Genomic DNA, 4960 nt, shown 5'->3' on the forward strand with positions numbered 1-4960 from the left:
ACACTTACATGTAATAACTTATTAAGAGAACCTTTAAAGGTTCCCAAGCAAAGTCAACGTTGCAGGTGCCTGGTATCAGGAAGACTCTCAACCCCAGCTGGCTACATATTAGCAGCACCCAGGAGCTTTCAAACAGTAGGTCCATTCAGCCTGGGCCCAACGATTCTGATTCATATGTTTGTAAGTGGAGCTTCCTGAATGCCAGAACAGCTAGGCATGAGCACCGCTGCACAGGAGCCTCAAGGTAACCGTGTAAAGTGCCACTCAGCTGTGTCAGCATGGGACAGCTGCACCCAACAGGACAGACTTCACTGTGGCCACCTAAGTAAGGTAATTACTGAAGGGATCTCCTTTAAGCATATATAAACATGTCACTAAAACAGTAATTTGAACTGACTGGGGGGGGGGTTCTACTGTTATATGGACTCTGTTGACCCCTGTAGGGTGGGGTACCAGGCAACCGCAAAAAGTATTCACAGTAGCTATCTAAGCCTCTCCTAGAAATCTCATTAAGGCCAAATGAATTCTCCCTTTGACTCCGCCTCCCCCCTCATCCTGGGGACCCCTGTTTCCAAGCTCTCTGAGTATAACATCTTCCACAACTGTTCTCTTTGTGTCTTCTGTCTGTCTCCATACCTGATTTTTTTTTAAATACCATGAGCCCTAAAAATGTCTGTCTTGTTCTTATTTCAGCTCCAAACCAGATCAGGAGGGCCACTTGTTCAACCCTCTTCCTTGAAGACTACAGGGCCCCTCCACGGGACCCCAACCCCAACAGCTACCTCATGGGGAGGACAAACAAAGGGCTCAGGACACCTGACAGCCCAGGAGAGAGTTAACTGGATTAAGAAAGAGAAAGACGGAGGGAGGGTAGAGAGGAAGTGCAGTCCAGGTAACTGATGGCCCAGCGTTTCCCAAGGCCTCTTGATGGTTCACACAGAAAAGCAAAGAATTTCCCTATATATTGCTCCTGCTTCCTCTTTCAGGCCTGATCACTTTCCTGCTCCCCCACCCCATCCCACCACCACCACCTCTGTCCTGCACACCAGACACAGAGCTTCCGGGCCTTCACAAAGGTCAGAGGCAGAAGGGGCTGACATCCCTGCCTTCCATTCTGGCATGTGCTTCTTGGTGCCTCTGCTTTCTCAGAATGCCCGTGCTAGAACTTAACTGTGTGGTGCAGGATTCCGAATTCACAAACAAGGTCGTGCCACTGTCATTTCAATCTGGTCTCAAAGATTCTGTGATATCAGGGGGAAGGAAGGTTTCTGATAAAAAAAAAAAAAAAACCCTTCACTCAATCAATTCCTGAATACTGAAGGAAACCCAGCCATTTTTCCTTATCAAGCACACTGAATACCTGTAGTTTCAAAATCTTTTCAGGCGATTTTCACCAATCCTCACAAAGCCCTTCCTAGACAGCCGAACAAAATGCACTTCCGTAGACGCTGATCCCTGATAGGAAACTTTAAACAAGAGAACTTACTCTATAGCCATTTGCATCTCCAGATCAGAGGTCAAGACCAAATATGTCCTCCCTCGTTCTACACAAGCGTTCTTCGGCAAGGGCAAGGCAGGGGCCGCAGGAGTCCAGAAAGCACAGGAAGGTGTGTTCATTCAGAATCTCAACCCAGCCATAACTGGAGCATTCTACTTGCTGGCTCCTAACTACTACTAATCTTTGAGACTGCTGCAGTTCTTCAGGAAAGCTAATATATTCTTATTAGCGCTCCGCTGCCTGATGCCATACGGAAATGTCAGTGGAGACTTACAACCGTTTGGATGTTAACTTGCAGATAAGGGCTGCTTCCTATGGCAGATCCCTTTGTTAAATGTACAGGCTGGCTGGCTTGTGAGTCAAACTCTGTTTATTTGAAAGGGTCTCCAAAAAGAAGAGTTTGTGATTTAAAGGACTCCAGTGGATTTATTTTTATTGCTGGAGGAATAACAATCACCTTACAGAATCCACTCATCTTCCAATATGAATTATACACAATATGAATTTACAGTTTCCCATTTCGGATCTATTTAAAGTGGCAAACATATTAGTTTTTGAACTATTCATTTTTACTCTTTTAGTTAGATGATGTTTCGTTATGGAATGACTTAGTAAGTAATTTCTGGTCCTGCATCTACCAGGAGGTCTGACTGCCGTTTTCTAATTATTTAACTTGTCATGGGCTGTTTGTCTCGTCAATAAAACAAGAGGGTTGGATTAAATTGCTCCAACTTCCCCAGTTTCCTGTGTGCATCCATTGCTTTAACTTCTGTGCTTACATATACCACGCTACTTCTATGGAAATAAGTTTTCTAAGAATAATGTTTACGTTTCTCCCCTCTGGCTTTAATGCTATTACATCTGAGCCTGCTTAATAACTTCCACCAGGCTTTGATTTTGCAAGATGTTTTATGTATTCAGCCTTGTTTACTTCTGACAAGCAGGGAATAGTGTGTGGGTGTGGGGGGTGGCTGGATAGTGCTATCCAATGGATAATCATTACATTTATGACTTTGAATTTCAATTCAACTTTCCTCTATGTGGTTATTATCCCACAGTCAGCCAATCACCAAATGCTCTCCTTTAGACAGCTACTATTACTGTCAGGGATATGCTTATAAGATTTATTTTTGTCGTTATTTATTTTTAAATCATATTTATATTCTGCCCATGTATAAAAGAAGACGGATCCATCATTTCTCCATCCTTGGCAGCCAAACAAATAAGGGAGCCCATACGTCTTTTCTTCCAAATTGGGAATCCTAGCTAGCATCAGGGCTGTCCGATGCACGTCCTCCACACTCTCACTGTTCAGGGCTGTCATTCACACACTTTCTGCAGGATACCACCTGCTAAGGGCTGAGCTCTTTCCTTTCATGTCTGCTGGACTTGTTCTATAGGGAAGGAATTCTAGAATTCAATTCTAGAATGCCTCTGGAACTGAAGCACCTGTAATCCCACGGTGTGCACTATGCCCAGAAACAAGGCAAGCTGGAGTCAGCCACACAGTGTTCACAGATGGTAGATATTTCTCTTCCTACAACATCCTAAAATCCAATACCCCATGTCTCTATTTTCTCCAAACACTTTCTGGCACAGAGTTTGTTGAGCTGACTAAATGAAATATGAAGTCCCACACCACCACAGTAAAACAACGTTCCACAGTTCTTATTTCTTTGTTTCTTTTCCAGCCTTTAATTTTGGTGACCACTTCCCCCTTTCATGTTTTTTTTCTCCTCTTCCTCCTCTTCCTCCTCCTCCTCCTCCTCCTCCTCCTCCTCCTCCTCCTCCTCCTCTTCCTCCTTCTTCTTCTAATGGTTTTTTTCTTTAAATTGACTGTTGACTGTTTAAAATGACACTTGGTAAGGATGAAGCCTATCATTTTAAAGAAGAGTTGTAGTATATTCCAAGCAAGCAAAGATCATCTGGGTGTGCTGAAGGGCTCTCTTTACAAAGGCAGGGAAAGAAACATCTAGTCCAGGAGAGGTATGGGTCACTAGGGAGGCAGACTGGGGTACTCTGCTAAGACCATTTCTCTCTTCTCCAAGATCTTACCTCTGTCCAATCCTGGCTACATGTACCAGGAGCTGTAGGAGAAGGGCCTGCTTGTTTGTCCCAGCCTCCTGGCAAGTTTAGCCACGAAATAACCACACAGAAACTATATTAATTAAATCACTGCTTGGCCCATTAGCTGTAGTTTTTATTGGTTAATTTTTACATATTAGTAACCAATTTTTATTAATCTATATATCACTACAAGGTCGTGGCCTACCAGCAAAGTCTCAGCACGACTATCTCCGGCAGTGGGTCTATGGCATGCATCTCTCTGACTCTGCTTTCTTCCTCCCAGAATGTAGTTCTGTCTTCCCTATGTACCTAAGTTCTGCCATATCAACAGACCCAAAGCAGTTTTTTTATTAACCAATGAAAGCAACACAAAGACAGAAGGACCTCCTACACCAAGGAGCCCCATGCTCTGTTGACTAGGGAGGGCAACATAACCAAGCAGATACAGCCCATTCAGGTTGCTAGCCATCTTTGGTGAGTACAAGGTTATGTCTCCTCATTTTCAAGATGCTTTTGGTACAGTGATCTTCTCAGTCCTTGATCTTTGCTAACCCTGGTAGAACAGCATTCCGGGGCAGATGGTGCATTCACTATGTCTACTCTGGGACAGCGCCCTCCTTGTTCCCTTGTTGCCAGGTCAATTCCTCCCTGATTCTTAGTTCTCAGATTAAATACCTCTTTTCCTCGGGAATCTTCTGTGATTCCTCAAGGATTGGTTAGACAACACTACCTGGTGTCTCTGCATCCTTCTACTTATTAACATCATAACACTAAACATACTAACACTGAATGTCCTCACCTGTTTGATTTTTTTGTAGTATAAGGTCCCTGAGCGTAGACATTACCTTATGTTCTTACCTTCGCAAAGTAGCAATGCCTTGGGAGAAAGAACAATGTATCTTCTTTTTTAGCAACAAGCATCCTGTAGCCCAGGCTGACCTTGAACTTGATAGGTAGTCAACGAGACCTTGGACTCCCTATTCTTCTGCCTCTACCTTCCAAGTGCTGGAATTAAGGCAAGTGCCACTCCTACTGTTTACTGAGGCTGAGGGCTGACCTCTGGGCTTTGAGCATGCTATACAGGCGCTCTACAAACCGAAGCACATCCCCAGCCACGGGATATTTTTTTTCCGAGAAAAAAAAAAAAGCAACGTGATCTAGTATTACTTACAATGTACTGAGGAAAATTCCAGCTGGGTTTAAAGACTCCAGTGATTAAGAATGAAAACAAGCTGAAGGGAGCATATGGAATTTCTGCAGAGAGAAAAAGCCTTCTGAATACTGAAAATATTGAAGTCGTCATCAGGGGAAAAGATGGATATTTGTATAAATATAATAGTGAAAACAAAATATGGCGAACTCTATTTAAATAAGCAGAAGGGCAGCAGAATAGAA

The sequence above is a fragment of the Microtus oregoni genome, unplaced genomic scaffold (genome assembly GCF_018167655.1).
Source record: "Microtus oregoni isolate MIOR12 unplaced genomic scaffold, Mior012 000064F_ref0000363, whole genome shotgun sequence".
Classification (NCBI taxonomy): domain Eukaryota; kingdom Metazoa; phylum Chordata; class Mammalia; order Rodentia; family Cricetidae; genus Microtus; species Microtus oregoni.